Raw genomic sequence first — 20,105 nt, forward strand, 5'->3', positions numbered from 1 at the left:
TGGACCCGTTCTAGATGGTTGATAAGGACTGATGTGCCCAAGCTTTGTGATGGCACATTCGACGTGCCTGATTTTAGGTTCTTGTGGCTCAAAATGCAGTGCACATCCTCAGTATCATCTCTTGAACAGTGTTTCTTTACTTCGAAGCACCTCCAAATGTCTGATGTAGTTTTCAATCCTATAGCCCTTTTACATGGTGGAGACAGATTCAGAAACCACAATACATTGTCAACACTGCTGTCAGTTGGGTCAGGCATGCCACCCCACTGCATTCTTACCTATGCATTGTACCATTACCCTCTGAACTGATCTTCACCATACTGTCACTCTTTATATCCAACCCATCCTTTCCCTTCTTTTTTTAACCTCAGCCATCATACCCTAGTTTTAGATCCCCCACCCAAAGCATTTTAGTTTTGTATTCTCACCCACCATACTGTATCCTGTGTACCAGTACCCATTCAATGTATACCCACCCACTCTACTCCCACCCATTTACCTTATTGATTTCTGAGTGTATCAGGTGTATTAATCCACTATGATTTTTTTACCAATGATCCAATGATTACTATGTGTGAAGACAGCAACAGTGTACCTAGCAAATATGTTGTATCGAAAATAGTGCATATGATGCACTAGATATGAGGGTCAAAATGCAATGTGTGTACAACTGTTATATTTTATTATGTTAAAGGTTCTTAAACCACCCACAGTTGCCACCTGCAGGGTCTCTCAAATGTAACTAATTGTATTTCATAAAGTATGTTCTCTAACTAATTATGTTTTCTTTTTTTTATAGACAGAAGAGTGCAACTGATACCTTTCTTATCATATTTATTAACTGTGCATAGCTAATATGAAATCCACTAAGTTTGATTAATCCCACCCACTCAGCCTGTTTACAGTCTAGGCCCACTCCATCCATTGTACTTACATGTTCTGTATTTCTATGCAGGTTAAGTCCACCTTGTTGAACTCTATTCATTATTTTGCTAAATGATTTATACAAGCTACTGCATTGTTACCTCATTGTTTATTACACTGTATATATTTTTTAATTTAACTTACAAGGAGTACTGAATACAAACATATATACATATGTAAATATATATTTGTTTTCAACTTGAATCCATAGCTCTGTGTACCTTATTAGCCAATCAGACAGCGATGTTTGAGGCGCAGATAATATCACCAACAACTGTAGATCGTACCTGCGGCTGCGCGAGAACCAACTGCAATGCAGGACACCTATTTGCAGCTATACATAGGCTCCAATGGGCCCATAATGCAGCGGTTAAAAGGTTGATGAGCCCATAACCGTGGCTAGCAGCAAAAATTGTAGGGGGCACATTTCACAACACAAACTGCATAAATTAGATCACTGAAGAGGTTGTGATCTTTTAGTGCAATATATGTTTTATTTTGTCTATTTTTATAACTTGGAGGTTGGCTATGGAAAGGGGCATTTTGGGGGAGATTGAAGGAGGAGGGTGGAACAGGGAGGGAAAGAAAATTATGGTTTACACATTTAATAAGGGACAAAAAGAGGTGACTTTTTTTTTTGATTTGCTGATTATTCTTTTTTTGTTTTTTTCAAAAAAGAGGGTACACAAATTGCCACTTACAAACAAGACATCCTAGTGGCAGCACTGGGTCTGGTGTTGTGAACCAACCCTCCGCGAGTCATCTAGGATGGCATCTGCTACTTGTATCCAATTGTGACATTGTTTGCACATAACTTTCAAATCATTGTGATCCAGTGCCAGCAGCAGTGGGGTAGGTTGGGGTACGGTGGATGAGGTTTATGGTGGTGAAGTGGTGGAAATTTTAGGTCATGCTGTAGGTGTGGTGGTTGCTGTTGTTCCCGTAGCTGCAGGTCTTCTGCGTACAGAGTTTGGGCCGTGAACTTGTATTTGGTGACGCTCATGTGCCTTTCAATAGTTTTTATCAATGTCATCCCAATGTACTATGATGACGTGTTGTATCAGTACAGATGTTCCCAAACTTTGAGATGGGATGCTAGGTTTGGTACCTGAATGACATTGTCACTACTGCTGCCGTGTTCTGACATTTTAATACTATTTCTGAACTGGGAGGAAAATCTAAAATGCAAAAATACATGACAAAAGAGACTATGGGCCTCATTACAAATCGCCCGATATGGAAACAATGGTGGGGGTAAACCCGCCGCCACCGTTGTTTCCATGCCAGGCGATCACAACTCCTGCAGGCAGGAGGTGATGTTTCCGCCAGGTCTGACCTGACGGGTTTAACTCCGGCCGCTTGCAGGCGGACGAGGAAACACCGGCAGCATTACGGGATGCTGCCGGTGTTTCCATGATCCCCATTCCCATTGAGTCTCATAGGACTCAATGGGAATGGGGATTAAAACCATTCCGCCTCCGTGATTCCCGGGAAACCGGGGTTGTAATGCCCCGGTAATTGCCGAAATCACGGAGGCGGAATGGTAATACGAGTCTGGCGGTAACCAGGTGGTTTTACCACCTCGGTTACCGCCGGACTCGTAATGAGGCCCCATGCCACTTACAATTTTTTTTACAAAAATTTTAAAAACTTGTTATATATAAGGATGACTGGAGCCAGCTTGTAGATTCATCAAAGTACCACTTTACTAAGATAACATAGGCAGATGACATTGTAGAGGGGCTAGGCCCCAAGGGGACCAGTTCCCCAGGGGAGAACCTCACCAGAACCCACCACCCAGGCAGGCTGGCACCAACTGCCTCAGAGAGAACCTACATTCACACACAAACATTCCATCCACACAGGAACATTCTCTCATTGACATCACTCACTCAGGGGAGACAGGGAAGTCACTGAAATTAATATGTAACACATCCTCCTTTCTGAAAGAATAAAGCTACACCGTTATACATGCACACACACGCTTACAATTGAGCATCTCCAACGTAGCTCATACAAGCCTGTACACAATGTTATGGTAACAAACAGTCCAAAGAAACAAATCACCTTGGGTCCAGGGCTCTCACCCCTGGGCCTTGATTTTTCCACAATCAAGCGCTGACCCGCCATAAGCACATGGCTGCATACTAATATACAATATCTAGCAAATAAACTGAACACCTTCCACCTGGGTCCGCCATCACCAGGTCTCGAGGACACCACCCTCCAGCACTGATCCAATTGTCTGAGATGAAAGCCTCCACTCAAGCTCTGACAGGTAGCTATGGAATGTAATCCAAGGGCCAACAACTGACATTGTGTGTCCTGGTGCAGAGAATGTAAAAACACGGGTGTTTTAGGTGACACGTTAATATCTCAGAGAAAAAAGGTCAGACACACCCACAAACACCCAGCATTCATACCTTTTACACCTGACACCCACCATCTCCCTTTAAAAATGTAAAAAATAATGGGAGGATCAAACGTACAGGCGAGGTGAAAAATAACCACTTATCCAATGCCTCCAATGCTAAACTAGACTCTGTGCTAAACCACTGGCCACGAAGCTCAGCCCACATCAAAAAGTCTCTCAAGTGACTTTATTAGAAATCTACAATCTAGGATGTGGACACCATGTACAGACACTCATCTCTTTACCGGTCACCAGAGCTTGAAACCATCAATGGTTGTCTCCACTTAAGAACCCTGTACACTACCTTCCTAAAAAGCCACTGGCAATCCACCAAAAACAAAACACAGAACCCCCTAAACTCACATTTGTGGGACAACACAGCCAAGGGAGAGCATGGAAAAATTGGGGGAAAAAAAATAAATGGGGCCACAAACAAATACCTGTAAAGTAAAGTAAATGCAGGTGTCACACATTTTTCAAAGAACATATATAAGAATGTCCCATTACTTATAGACCTATTACCTAGAGTTAATGCTTATTCTTAGCTAAATTTGTACCAAGTTAGGAAGATGGTCCTACACTCACTACAACTCCACACAACTATGTGGATCCAAAATAACTACTAATGTACATAAGACATTAAAGACTTTTACATGCCAGCATATACACACTCAATAAACTGATTTACTCATAAAGAAAAAATAGCACAGCTAGCCACGAAACAAGCACCTATGCTACATTACACACTGTATATTAGGCTAACATAACACATTGTCAAGGATAGAAACACTTTAGTGCAGTGAACAATAACCCAAATTACCAATTTAGCTAATTACCTGTAAACTAAACAGTCAACCTTTCCTTAAATTGGCATATAACTGATACAGTGAATGTACCTGTAATTCCTCAAAGAGTTAAGTACTGTACAGTGAGAATAACAATGGTGTATAATACAAAATATTTCATATCAACTGGTTGTGTAAAGGCATGTTACCAACCACAAATTTTACGCAAACAGAAAATACATTCTTCACTATTAGTTCAGCTCAGTTACTTAACCTTGTTCCTTTAACTCTCTAAATGCCCTTGTAGCAATAAGCCAGGTAGTCCTGAACATCATCAATATTAATAACACTAACAGAAGAATAGGAACAAGTAACTCCATTATTCCTGTGATATAGATACACAATTCAATTGGCCCATGCCTAGTAACTAAACTCTGAAAAGTACTAAAAACATTATGCTGCATAGACCTGCAAATATTGAATGCTGCGGAACCTAGCCAAGTTTCATGGTAAACAGATTTGCTACTCTGTATACTCCTACACTTGCTTAAAAACAGTTAGACACTGGGCCTCATTATGAGGTCGGCGGTAAGGCGTTAACGGCACCGGTAAGGATTCCGGTGCCGTTAACCCCTTACCACCGCATTACTAGGTCCCTTAGCGGGTCCCGCTAAGGGCAGCTGGTAAAACCAGATGCCCTTAGCGGGATCCGCTAAAGGACCAAGGAGATAACAACGGGCCCGTTATTAACGAGCCCGTTGTTAGCTCCCTCCCCATTCCCATTGAGCCCTATGGAGGCTCGAATGGGAATGGGGATGGGTTCCCTGAATGGAGAAATACCGGGTCCTCCGAGGTTGGAACCTGGACCCGGTATGCGGTATGAGGGTAGCCATGGTGCTAATAGCACCATGGCTACCTCCATACTCATAATGAGGCCCACTGTGTTACCACACAGACTCATTTCAATCTAGCACTCACACGTACACAGAACAATGTTATAGTGCAATTTGCATGTGAGAGCTGAACATTAGCTGTAAGAACATAATACAAACTTTTTTTTCAATCACAACTTGTTTCCATGAATGAAAACAGCATCTCTGTAAGTCACGTATATCATTAAAATTATCTGCAGAAGCCACTTGGTCTTGCTGCAATATGAAGATAAGTAACTGATATTCTGCTCCGTTGTGCAGGGAATAAACTTTTGTAATGACATGTTATGTAGGGGAAGGCACACACGAACATTAAAGGGTCCTTTCTTTAATGTAAGGAAGTCGGAGAGGGAGTGGAGTGTTCCTCTTCCAGTTCAAAGCTGTACTGAACTGCATTCCAACAAGCAGTGAGTCACACAGCAACATGTGTGATGTCATTACTTTGACGAAGTGGCAGGGCTGAACAGAGTCCTTATATATCAACGGCTCCAACTGATCCCGGGACACCATACGGAGAAGACCCAACCTCATACAGTGGATGGGTAAGTATGAAAAGACTTCTGCTGTATATGTGCTATCATCTGTACACACTGTCTCCTTACAGAAAATATACAGTTAAACAAGCAGCCAACTATTTGAAGTTGTGCAGCTTTTTTTATGTGGAATAGGAGTATAAGAAATCTTGCCATATTTGTATCACCACGTACCAGAAGGTACCCTGCAGATAAGGGCTACACTCCGTTGCTCAGGGTAAGACAAAGAGAGGACCTTTATAGTTTTTTGAAGGGTACAATAAATGGACAGCTCACCAGCACCCACAACCCAGGAAGCCTGGCACCAACTGCCTCAGAGAGAACGTACATTCACACACAAACATTCCATCCATACAGGAACGTTCTTTCACTGACATTACTCACTCAGGGGAGACAGGGAAGGCACTGATATGAAGATGTAACACAACTAACTAAAATAATGAACATACAGACAGAACAAAACACAAGACAAAGGAAAGAGGAAACTGGATAAAGGGTGGGAACATGGATGGGTTTTAGGAGGTTGCTAATAATTACCATCTGATACCTTACAGACAGTCTGCTTAGTCCACAGAACAAAAATCAATGAGGGAAGTTATGAAAGTGTGTATGAGTGTAGTGAATATCCGTGGTGACACCTATCAACCGATCAGGCAGCACATTGTATACATGTGGGTGTGTTCTGATTGGTCAATTATGCACATGCGGGTCATCTTCATAACTGTGCATATGAAATTTGACATGTGATTGGGCATTGTCGTTGACGCGGGTATGGATCATGTGTAGCCATGTTAGCCAAATGCGAGATGTGATTGGCTAGCGTATGAAGCGCAAATATGCGTAACCACGTCAATGAAACATGGGGTGCTATTGGCACCATAACGCATGCCCACATTTCATCCTAAAGCTTGCGAGTAGTCGAGTTAAGACCCCTCAGCAATTGATTGGGCTTTCTCGTTTATGCCGGTATGGGTTATGTGTAGGTTTTTAAGTGGATCACGAGATGTGATTGGCTAATGCTCCAGGCACGAAGAAGCATAATCGCATCAATGAAACTAGTGGTCCTATTCACCAATGCCAATACCACATGTGTAGATTGCTTCATATGGTGTGGGAGTAGTGGTGGTAAAAATCCTCAGCATCTGATTGGCTGTTCGTTCAGGTGTGAATACGCGAAACTGCATGTACTATGCTTGCTAACTAATTGGGTAATCTATTGAGGTGGGTACAAGTCTGATTGGTTGCCTGTTTGGGGAAGAACACCTGGGTGTACCCACACATATGAAAGTCAGATCCTTTCTGGCTTTTCTGTGTAGCTGTGGCTATTCTCTACAACCAAAGACACCTCTCTTTTTTTCTCTCATTTCTTTTTGTCTCTTGGTGGGTGAACTTGCTTGTTAGCATCCCGGAACATTTAAAGAACATTATCCTCATGTATCTATTCCTTTTTTACCTTTGTTTTTTTAAATGTATTTATTTAATTTATGTCTAATGCCTATAGGCATAATACCACAGGACAAGACAAGAAGACAGCAAACAACACAACAGGGTGATGAAGAAAGGGAATACAAACACCTAAAAAGGACACTGTTGAGGTTGTGTTTACATTTCTCAATGTTGTGTTTGTTCCTATACCTTTGTCCTTTGTCCTGTCATTTGTAGTTTGTGATTTTTCTTATTTTAGTGTGATATATATTTTGGTTCAGTTTTTCCATTTTAAGTGACAGAGTCCTTTCTTTGATCCAGTACCTTGTTCGGGTCCATTGGGAGGATGTGAAGGAACCCTACAGGAAGGCTCATGTTCAACACAAAGTGAGAGCACATGGTCCACAATCATCACACAGGTATCTGCCATCCATGCCACAACCTTCCACTTCCATTGCTTCTTATTTTTCACCAACCACCACACAACCTCATCCCATCCTAACTGCACCCGATCTACAGGACTGCTTGGCAATGTGCAAAAGATGTCACAACTGGATCGTGGTAGGATGTGCCACCCTAGATGGTTGGGGAAGTACAGGTTCTGAACAACAGGCAAATTGCCCCCGCTAGGAATATATATACCTTTTAAGTGGCCATTTTTATACCTGTTTTAAGAAAAAGAAAAATACAAAAAAGTACAACATATAAAATGCAAAGAGAAATAAATCTTCCCTCTCCCTTAAACGGTTCTTTTCAGGGCCAAGTTTTCTGTTATAAAAACAGAAAACAAAACACAGACTGCATAAATGGATCAATAAGCTTTAATTGATCCTTTTAATGCAGTGTGTGTTAAAAAAAGCATTTATTTTTATGCATTTTATTACAGTCGCGGCTACCGTACATGATAGCCATGGGTACACCCATCAGTCGTTGCTCCGATTATCTGCACCTGTGTTTGGACCAACCACATTGTTCTTGGTAGTCACAAGTATGACAGCGAAGTCAGTAGCCACAGATACAACGAAAGTGTATGGGCTTTGTGAGTGTGTTCCATGGTGTCTCTTGTAGCCCCTGCTATATATACAATTAAAACAATAAAATACATGTGTAGACATATATGTGGTTGGTAGTCCTGTTAAGCTCTATTTTTAGATATATTGAGTGTGATGTTTGTGCAAAATTACTTTAACACTATAATGACTTTCTAGTCATCAACTATATATGTAAGTGTAAATATTTGCAAAAGTCAAATAAGTATGCAAACAGCGTTTTTGAAAAAAATATTTATTTGGGGCTAATGTGGTTGTGGGATTTATTTTTCTTTTAGTATCTACACATGATACATCTTCATCAGCCCAATTGTTTGCATTTTTACTATATATTTTTTGTCTCAGATCTTTTAGTTCTTTTGTTTCATTGATTGTATATCATTTTGAAGATTCATTAAGAGTTCTTTAATTTCTTTTAACCCCTTAAGTGCCAAGGACAACATATCTTGTCCTTGACACTACGTTCACAGTGCCAAGGACGAGATAGCTCATCCTTTCTGGCACACTGTTTTGAGTGATCCCTGCAAATCACACAAAAATGTAATCCAAACCCCGGGCTATGTGAGGGGGAAGTTGTTTCAGGGTTTTGGATTTTTCCAGGGATTGTGGGTAATACATTCTGGGCCAATTTGCACAAGTCAGACCTCTGCGGATTCCCACGGCTGTCCTCTTTTCAGAAATTCATGGTGTTTTCCTTGGAGGCTTCGACACCCTAGGCTCAAATCTGTAGGTTGCCCGCATGAGCTGAAATCCTGAAAATATTCATTTTGCAAAACGACTTGTGGTTAAAGTATTTTAGCCTTTTCCCTTTGTGCCCAGGTAGGTGCACCCACACATGTGATGTGCTGTTTTCCTCGGGACACCTGTGGGAACGCAGGAAGGTAGGTCATGTGTTGTTGGGGGCGTGTTTCGGTGGGTGAGCAGAGTGAAATGAGTGAAAGTTGTGTTTTCTTTGCCACATTTCGGACTTTGCCGGGGATTTTGGGTAATGCATTCTGTGTCGATTTGCACAAGTCAGACCTCTGTAGAATGCCAAGGGTGTCCTCTTTTTGAAAATGCATGGGGTTCCCTATTTTCGCTAGTGGCTTCGAAACCCTAGGCCCAAATCAACAGGTTGTCCACATGAGCAAAATTCCAGAAAATCTGGTCTGCCAAAAGACTTGGGTTACCCGTGTTTTAGCCTTTTCCTTTTGCGCTCAGGTAGGTGCACTCACTCATGTGCAGTATCATTTTTGTTGGAACACCTGTGGAAATGGAGGAAGGTAGGCCATGTCTTGTTGGCGGCATGTTTCAGTGGGGGAGCAGAGTGAAATGTGCAAAAAACTGTGTTTTTTTCGCCACATTTTGGACTTTGCCGGGGAGTGTGGGTAATAAATTCTGGGCCGATTAGCGAAAGTCAGACCTCTGTGGATTCCCACATGTGTCCTATTTTTGGAAATCCATGGGGTTCCCTCATTTCCTGGGTGCCTTCGACACCCTAGGCCCAGATCTGCAGGTTTTCCACCTTTTCCACATAATTCCTGAAAATCTGCTCTGCCAAAAGATTTAGAAGTTATCCATGTTTTAGCCTTTTCCCTTTGTGCCCAGGTGGGTTCACCAACACATGTGAGGTACCGTTTTCATCGGGACACGTGTGGGAATGGGTGAAGGTAAAACATTTGTTGTGTTTGCATCGTTTTCATAACGTTTCAACCCATTAGCTGCTGCCCTTTGTCACACCACCCTTTCATTTCCCAGATGTGACCTACATTTAGTCGCTGCTTTAGGCACTATACCGTTTTGTAACCTGCACAAGTCACCTACCTTTCAAAAGGTCTACCTGTGCTCTTTCAAAAAATGTATGCTTGCCTTTCCTCACCACATTTGTTTTCCTTATTTACACATGATAAGTACATCTGTTCAGGCCGTAAGCATAAAACTCCTGTGTACCATGGTTTTGTTTTTGTGCTTGTAGTATTGCTTGTTTTGTGAAACATTACAAAAGGTGTGTGATTTCCAAACTGGAAGAGTCTGGGGAATGTAGCAGAGCATGTTTTTTTCACAATTCACAGAAGCCATTTCCTTACCGGGCCAACCATGTCCACCACATACCTTTTTTTCTGTCATTTTCCTGATTTTTCCCCAAACTATGGTATGCCTTTCTGTCCTCCCATTCAGATTTCCTAGCCTTTTCTTCAATTCCGTCCACACATGTCCTATTGGAAAAAAAGGCCAAAATCACCTACTTCCCATGTTCTCCCTTTTTGGTTATTCTGTCTCACCCACCCACCCCCCTACAGCAAACTAAGCCTACATGTCGAAAAAAAGGGGCCACATTTGGCTGAGATATCTCATGTAACAAAAAAGTTACAAGGCATAGAATGGTGACATACTGAAATCACCAAACAAGGCCTTGGCACTGGTGGGGAGTGGGCAAACACATGGCAGTTAAGGGGTTACAGTATCAATGATTGCATTTTTGGGGAATTCCTGTGGTAGCTGTTGCTTGATCCTTCTAGACACTTGAATAACTTATTCATTTGTTTGAAAACATTTGTAATCTGTTTAAACAATTGAAGATATAATACATTTTAAAATACTTGTTGTATTGGTTGCACAGACATTTAAAATCAGTAATTTAAATTACATCTCTATGCTGCATTATATTTGTTACTTATAAATATTATTGTTAGTGATCTTTTCCATACATGTAAAGAATAAACTCAGAACATCCTGAATGTGTGGTACTTTCTTGTGGCTGCTTCTCATCAGCATCTTTCTTTAGTATTTCCTCCTTTGTGGGTAATTATTCTAGCCAGTCTATGTAGTTGTCCATTGCAGTGTGAGGGTAAAAACACTGTCTGTCACCTCTTCAGTTAGAATGAACACTGGAAGAAGATTGCCTGAGGGGCGAAGGTGGGATTCCTTGTATTTAATTTTTGATTGGCTGTTTATCGTTCCTATGATTTTTATGGGGACCAATTAAACGGTAGATTATATTGCCTCATAATGTTAAGAGATTCTCTAGATAGTAAGTTTGTATTGCCTGAGAGGGAGATGTGTTTTTATGGAATTCTGCAAAGAAAGGGGGCTATATGTATTGTTTTGTTGTACATTTCAGAAATGGAGGCAATTTCAGTAAGAGAGGAATTTCATTGCTCAGAGGATTGCGGGGGAATAGAGAATTTTGAGAATGGGACTGAAAGGTGATGTTGAGGATATAGGTGATGTGTTTTCAAAACATTGGCTTAGAAACGTGTTCTGGTTGTATAATATTACTTTAGATGGAGTATTTCAATTGAGATGTTTTTGTTCAAGTTGTGGGCAAATATTTTTGACTGAGAGCACACACTATTTTCTATTTGGGAAAATAAAATTAGTCAGTCATCTAAGGAAAAAGCATAAAGACATGTTGCAAGAATTTTGGAATTATAATAGAATTATAATAGAGGAGATGGGTTTTAGTATGTATGAAAATATATTTGTGGATTATATATTGGCACAAAAAACACAAAGACTTGTTTAAGAGCCATCCATAGAAGTTTTGAAGTATTATGGAAAAGGAAAATGCAAATCTTTTTGGATGGCCTTTTTTCTATAGCCAGAGCTATAGAACAGCCAATGAAGTGTCATGCCCTGTTAAGAGTTTTATAGCCGCAGTTAGCATCAACCCATGAGACGTGTGTTGGCGGGCTGGCCAGCTGCGATTATAACTGTCGCCATATCCGCGGGTATAGTAAAGCTAATTTATGTGCAGAAATCATATTATTTCATGGATTTTATAGTAGAACATTGTACATGTGTTTCTGATTGGATGTGCTCACCTCAAGGCATGTGTAGTTTAAGTTAAAAACTTTATAATATGTGTTTTTCAATGTATGAAATAAATGTACACACCCATGGCTACAAGCAGACATTTATACCAGCGGCTCTGAGCACTCCAATTAGACCTCACACATTTTGGCAGCTGGTGTAGCAGCAGCAGGCATAAAAGCTGTATCTTACATGTGTCTATAAGAAGGCTTATTTTGGTGCATTGATCATATTATCTTATGGATGTTACATCACATATTTTAACATATTTTTGTCATTGCATTTCCTCACCCCAAGGGATGTGTAGTCTAAGTTTGAAGCCTTTGCAATATGTGTTTTTCATTGTTTGAAATAAATATACGCGTTGCCACAGCTCCAAGCGGGCATTCATACACGTGGCTAGGAGCATTCCAATTAGACATCATACATTTTGGTGTTTGGTGTAGTCACAGGTATAAAGAAGGATGAGGCTTTTATGTTTCAAACCACAAGAAAATTTGAAGAACTTGATTGGTCACCTGATTGGGCGGAAAACATCCAGGTCTTAGTAAGGAAAATGGAATTGGGGAATAGGGTGGATAACCTTCCGCACCTTTCTAAATAAAAACATTATACTTTTGTGCCCCAAATCATATACAAGTATAAGAATCCTCAGGCCTATCTTTCCCCATGCCCTTCTAAGGAGTTGTGGAGGTTTATTCCTTTGCTGCGCTTGAAGCGGCTGCCGGTGGTGGCCAACACACAGGTTATTTTGACAATTCCTGAGGATGACAGATTCTTTAGACTGTGCAAGATCAAGGCCAGCTTAGAAGCAGGGAAGCACATGTTGTCGGCAAGCCGCATGATGGGGGGCACCTATATTAGGCACTTGGGCCCACTGGTTCATGATTTGGATTTGATAAAGGAACATGAATTCTGGCTAATGTTTCTGAACAAAGTCGAATCACCTTGCTTTATATAGGATATGGCTGGTTGTTAAAGGAAAAATGTAATTGAATGAGGGTGACATTTGAAATACAAACTTCTTATCTAAGAGCTGCATCATTAAATAAATAAATCAATAAATACAAACATTGAGCTTGAAAGTATGCATGGACAGTAAGTGGTGGAATGTAGTCTTTTGGTCTTTGGGGTCTGGAGGGAGAGAAATGACCCATCAGATGCATTTTAACTGGTAAGTTTGAAGACAAATTGCCTTTCTGTCAGCAGATTCCTTTGCTTCCAAGTGGCAACTAAATGTTGCAACAATGGCTAGGATACAATCTAACCCATTCAGCCCATGTACGGAGCTGAACAGTAGCACTGAGCACAATATAAAATAAATGTGGCTGGTGAGTTGTCCCGAAGCCCCACATAATTGACCCTTTTGGCTGCACCCCAGCATCCAATGCACACTGTTACGGAACCAATCAGCAGCGCTGAGCAAAATACAAATAAATGTGGTTTACGAGTTGTACCATGACTACTTGTAATTGACTTCCCCGGTTTGGATTCAATCTAACCTGTGCAGCCTCTGTGCACTTTTATGCGGCCAAAAAGCAGCACTGAGCATGATATAAACAGAAGTGATATGCAAGATTATCCGAGGCTCCTGGTAATTGACTCTTCCCTTCCAACTTGCTAAGTGAGCAAACAGAATAAGAAATAAACAAATAAAAGAGTGACAAATACAAGTAAACATAGCCCCCCTGAAACCTGGCTAACTTCTAAGCCAATAAAGAGAAGATTTGTCAAGAGAATTTGTAAGAACAAAAAAATAAACAGTCTGAACAAGAGGAAAACAATGCTAATTATGAGGAAGATGAAGATATGGAGCCTGCATTGATGAAATCAAAAAGGTCCCGAGCTGAAGGAGAAGACATAGGAGATATACTCAAAAACACAGACAAAATACTAGAACAAGGATAAAATAACGCACCGTCATGCAATATCAAACAGCCCTTTTTTTAATAGGGCAAATGTCTCGGAAATTGATTCATCAACCTCTTCACCTAGAAATGATCTCTTCATGTGATATAACATTAGTTGAAAATCCAGCAACAGTTTAGGAATCTAATAGGGCTGTTATCCATCTAGTCTCCCCATTATAATGGAACCTATACTGTCCAGCGCCAGAAGCTTTCTGGGAATGGGTTATGAGTATAAAAACTTGAGACAAGAGACACTAATAAAAAAAAAACAAGAAACTGATCCCCAAAAGCAAGGATAATTAATCTAAAAATATGGGTAGGAAAATCGATAATCTGGTCAAAATGATTATTGCCACTTTAAATTGAAATATATATTCATCTGTTTATAGCAACAAGGTTCTAAATTTAGAAGGGAACCTTGTTAACCTTATTGCCTGAAGAAATTACTGCACTATTAGATTACTATTTTAATATGGAACACCAGAGAATTTCTATCCCTTACTGCTAATCCTGTGGGTGTATCTTTTTTATTGGAGGCAGATTTATTTCTTCGCCAGGAAACTTGGTTACTACATGATTTCACACTTGATGGTTATCAAACAATACAGAAACGTGCGCATAGGAACTTAAGAGGATGACCCTTTGGAGGGTTAAGGCTGCGAGCAAGAAATGGTGTAGTATAATATACCGAATAAAAGTGTTTATATCCTAACAGCCACGATAGAATTGATAGTGAATTGTGTGGAGCACCAGGTACTTATCTTTATTGTCTACAACCCCCGTGGAGACAGGCTCACATGAGAGATATACTAAATGATTGGACAAAGAAGAAATCTATGGCTCTGTTTATAATAGTTGGAAATTGATAAAATATCTAGTAAAATGACAAAGAAAGAGCTTGTAAAATTTCCAATATTGACAAACAAGTGCAGTGCACAGTTGGTGGATTATGTTGATGATAAGCTGTTGGAATTTGATCCTTGGATGCTCTTCATTAACGGCCACTGACTTTTACAGTTGTACTCATTTAAGGATGCCTCCTTTTCATTCCATACACTTGGTACAATGATTTTGCTTCTACATGGATTGATTGTATCTTATTTCCAGATGCTATGTTTGAGCTAGTTGGTAAACTCCTAATCACCACTACACCTGTGAGTGACCACGTGGTAAAAAGAATTACACCATGAAGTCGTAACAGAGAAAAACAAAAATTTATCAGGAATAGTTCTCTATATGGTCCATGTAATAGAATTAGATGGACAGAAACTGATGTGGAGAAATGTAATATGGATCTCCATGATGCCTTTCGGGATGATTTCACTGTTAAGAATTTTGTTATGAAAGATTTTGAAAACATCTCAATAGAGGCAAAGTATTATATAGAGAAGAAACTAAAAAATATTCTCTAAAGATAATAAATAATAATAACATTTTTGAAGTAAATATTGCGGAGAAAAAAAGCACTTAAAGAAACATATAAAATGAATAACTTTGATATAGTGTGATTAGTTGAACGTAAGACTGAGATCTCTAAGCTTAAATTTAGATTTACACATTTTATTAGGCATTATAAGGCATCAATACAAGAAAACCATGTTTTTTAGTATTTAATCTATTATGTAACACTGACTCACAAATATTTTGGAATCGTTATGGAAACTATACATCAAATACAGAAAAAAAGAAAATAACTATATATCAGAAGCTTCATGGAGATAACATACTAGAAATCTATACCTCAAAGATCATAAGGGTTGAAGTTTATGAACACAGCTCGCTTATGCCGAAATGAGGAGGTGTTGCAGCATACAAGTGAAGATCGGAGGTGATGATAGAAAAATGAAAACCTTCTAGGGCACCGAGTCCAGATGGTATACCCAATCTTGTATTTAAAAAAGATCCTAAATACTGGGGTATTGTATTAGATCAATTATGTCTTACCATAAAAACAACAGGCTTTATTTCTAAAAGCTGGAAGGCCTCCATATCGATTCCTATTTTTAAAAAGAACTTGAGAGAAAACCCACTGAACTTCGATTACTTGCAATGACAGATGCATGTGCTCAACTTTTTGCACAACTGTTACTGCACCAAGTAAATAACTGGATTAATAAAATTAACCTGTGAACTAATCAACAATCTGGGTTCAGAATATGCATGGGCACATTCTCCAATCTGTGGTCATTACTGTATCTAATCATTGCTACCTTGAAGAATAAAAAAGGCACGCTCTATATCTGCTCTGTGGATTGTAAGGTAGCATTTGTTAAAGTGGACCGTAGTAGATTGTGAGCCAAACTAGGAAAGTAGCACTTAAATCCAACGCTACTACACTTTTTAAAAGAATTGTACTCAGACACAGAGGTTCAATTAAGACTTAACCAAGAAGGGCTTTTGAGTGAAAACATTTACACAAACCATGAATTAGTACAAGGCTGTCCATTAGCCCTGATGTTGTATAACCTCTATGTCGCCGATGTGTGAAGAACATTGGATGGGTTACATCATTTTCCATCTTTTATAGGGAGCCAGCTTGTACAGTGGCTTGCCTATGTTAATGATTATTCTACTATTAGACAGAACCCAGATTGGGCTACAAAGAAGTGTAGATGCCCATTATAAATATTCAACAGAAAATGGCCTGGCCAATAACTTCAAAAAGCAAACATGATGCTACTATTTGGAACAACCCAGAATGGGCTACACAGAAGTTTAGATGCCCATTATAAATATTCAACAGAATATGGCCTAGCCAATAACTATCAAAAAGCAAAAATTCTGGAAAAGAAAAAGTAAATATGTTTCTGTAGAATTTCGAATATAAGAAGATAGAGGTCATTTGGCTATTTGTTTATTTGGGCATGTATATCATGAGTACTTTGAGATCTTCAGAGTTGGAAAAAATATTAGTCCAAAGGTGGAAACAAATTCAACACCATTCACAACTTTGTGAAATATAAAGGTGGACTCTCGATTGAGGTTATGTTGAAATTATATAAACCAAGTTTAGTACCTAGCCTACTCTATGGATTAGAGATTTAAATGAATGAAAAAAATAAATACATCACAAAATTGGAGGGTACACTCTGGCGCAGGGCTCTAACATCTAGGATCATTAGATTCAATACTGATCGAAGCAATCAATTCTGATCTCGGGCTGACTTCCCAAAGCACCATAAAAAAGCAAATTGACTGGAATTTTGAATGTAAGAATACTGGTTCAGGAGAAAAACATAGAATTCATATTCACCTAGTAAATGTGTTAAGAGAATGGAAAAATTATGTTAATTAGTTCTTTGAAGAAATTGGTTTTGCCCTTGAAATGGATCATTTTGTTCATTTTGCATTTTTAGTAAGCAGGCTTGTTCTAATGCTTTTTGAAATGTTAGCATTGGTGAGATCTGTGGACTGATGTATGCTTTGAGTTAGTTCTCTGTAGCAAAAATGTTGCCAGAGATTTATATTTCCAATGCTGCCGAGTTTGTTACTGCATTGTTTGTGTCCTAATGTTTTGAAAATAGGTTCACATTTTACTGGTGTTTACTGTAGGAGGTCTTCCTCAAAACAGTTCTTTAGGACTTATTGCATTCTGAGATGAATTAAAGCCAACATGAGGTTGGAAACCATGCTTACTTCATCTATCAGGAGCACTTTCATTTTTTTCATAATTATGTGTACTTCCATAGCAGCTTCTGCTGATAATTTGTAGTATTCGAATTGGTTTTGGTGTTCAACTGCGAGGAGCAGTAGTCGGTGTAAAGTTTCACCCTCTATTTTGTAGGCAGTTTAACCTGGTTGTTGTTTCTTAAGTTTTGTAGAAATGTTTTGATTATTTTGAATAAGAATGTTTTGCCAGAACAAGGTTCACCACTTACATGCAGGAGCAGAGGTTTATAATGTTTACAGCTACAAATTTTAGTTTCATGTTTAAGACCATGTTCAATTTCTTCAGTGACCTCTAGACAAATGGTGAGTTGTTCATCATTTAGCTGTGATTTGAGCACTGATAAATCTTCTTCAGATTGTTTAGATTGATGCATGGTATTTTCTTCTTCAGCCGTGGCTATTTCTGCTTCATTTAGAATGAGTGGTTCTCCAAGTGGTTCTTGGCTTCTTGTAAGGTAAGTTTGACTGCCCTCAGGAGTGTCTTTATCTGGTATAGCTTCAATTTCTTCCTGTTGTTGGTGTTCATTATCCAACATATGTTTGTATTGTTTGAAATTTGCATTTGTTATGTTGCTTTCATTTGCTTTGAATGCAACTTAAAATTAGTCATGGTCACTTATTAATTATTGTACTTTTCTCAAAGGTTTAAAAAGTTGCACTAGGGCCATGCATGTTCTCTATTTTTCAGAGATTTAAATGATAACTTTTTAAGTTTTGCTGGGCTCCCAGCACAAGTTAAGAATGAATATTTACCAGTTGTCTCATTTGGTGTGACATTGCTTGTGTAGGAGTAGTATTGGGCTATGTCCTATAGACACATATTTTCTAAACTGGTACTTCTGTTTGGTAGTATGTGTCAATTCATTTTTTTTTTTAATGTCTGACTGTTGGGATCTTTTGTGGTTGTTGTTTCTATTTCTTGGTAAGATTTTAGTACTCTTTTTCAGGTTTGGCTAGACAATTTGTTCAGATTTGCCATGTAAGGTGGTTCCTGTTAAAAGGTCTGCAGCTTCATAGCACCCATACTCTCTATGTGAGATCATTTTATGCCAAATCTGTATTATATTTGTGACAGTGTTTTGTAAGATGATATGTCATCCCAGATGTCTTTTAGCTCCGTTTTCCCAGCTTTGCTCTGACATATCTTGCAATTGCAATGGAATAATCTGCAATTAATTGAATGCCTATATTTGCATCCCTCAAGAGGGCAATGATTGCATTGTAATTATTGATGTACTTAGATGCTCTGTCCCTTTTATTGCTTTGAGGGTTTTTACGGGATTTCCCTTTCAACAATTTACTTGTCCTGTTGTGCAAACTGGTTAAGAGAATCCAAGCAACATTTGATATAGTATTTACCTTTGTTTTTATATTGACATCAGCAAAATTTGCCACCCTAATGTTTTTGGAAGCAAAAGATTTGTGTATGTAGGTCAAAATCTGTGGTTTCTGAAGGGATGACACAGGTAATATATCTTTGAATAAATTGTCATACAATGGCATCACTGTCATGGCCAAATTTGATAGCATCTTTTATCCAACGCATGTGGATGTGTGGTGCTCCTCTGAATTGATATTCTTTTCTGTAAAAGAAGTGTTCCATTTCTCAGAGTGGAGGGGTAGCTGTTTCGCAGATGAAGTGCAGCATGGCCATGAAGCGATGCTGCAAGTACCTTTATACATTGACAGGATAAAGAGAACAGAGTTCTCCTGGTGTTTTTACATCTATTCCCTCTTTATTTTGGTTTGCATTGTGTACGAAGTTGTGCAAGTCATCCCATGCATATTCTGCACAACTTAAAGAAACAAACCATGTCAGTGGGCCTAGGTTCCTTGGCTTACAATGTACATCAGTGTAATGTCGGAACCAGTATTCTTTTGTACCAATCATGTTTGCCAAAGGATTTGTGATACTTGACTGTAAAACCTCAACTTTGTCTTTCATCTTTCGTATCAGTTGGGTAGCCGATATGCTTGAAACATTAAAGCCTGTTTTTAACGTGTGTGCAGCTTCATAATTGGCTTGATGCATCTTCTATTGTTTCTTTGGAGTGTACTGGGTGAATTGTATATTTGTCTAAAATGTTTGCTGCAGTGACAGGATCTACAGGTTCAAATTGGCCAGTTTGTGGTGAATCCTGAATTATTTGGGTAGTTTCTTTCACATTTCCATCTATGTTTATATTGTTGTTGTATTAATTGTTGTCTTTAAAGTATTGTAGAGATTTTCTAACTTTGTGTAAGTCAACAAGTTGTTGTCAATTTATTTTATCTTTTGTTGGTAAACCATTAACTAGTACAATTAATAAATGATTTTACGGTCATTGTATTCATAGAGTTTTCTACTTTTTCTTTAATTTAATGGCAAATATACCACTTTGCCATAAATGCTGTTCAATAACTCAGATGTAGGCTGAGTAATAACTCAAATTTGGCTGTTTTCGGTTGAAAGCGCATTATAAGTTATAAGTAATATCATGTGAAGGTATTTGGTTATTGTCCAGCTTTGTATTGCACTATGTGCAAACTATTGTGGGGTCAGTTATTTTCTATTGATTTTCTGCTGTTAGATATAAAGCTAATTGGGACCATTGGGATTCCTCATTTGCGTCTATTTTTTAGGCCATATCTACTATTTTGGTGTTCTTTTTATTAAAAGGTCTGCGACAACAG

Source organism: Ambystoma mexicanum, chromosome 4q, assembly GCF_040938575.1.
Source record: "Ambystoma mexicanum isolate Mex_15411 chromosome 4q, UKY_AmexF1_1, whole genome shotgun sequence".
NCBI classification, from domain to species: Eukaryota; Metazoa; Chordata; class Amphibia; order Caudata; family Ambystomatidae; genus Ambystoma; species Ambystoma mexicanum.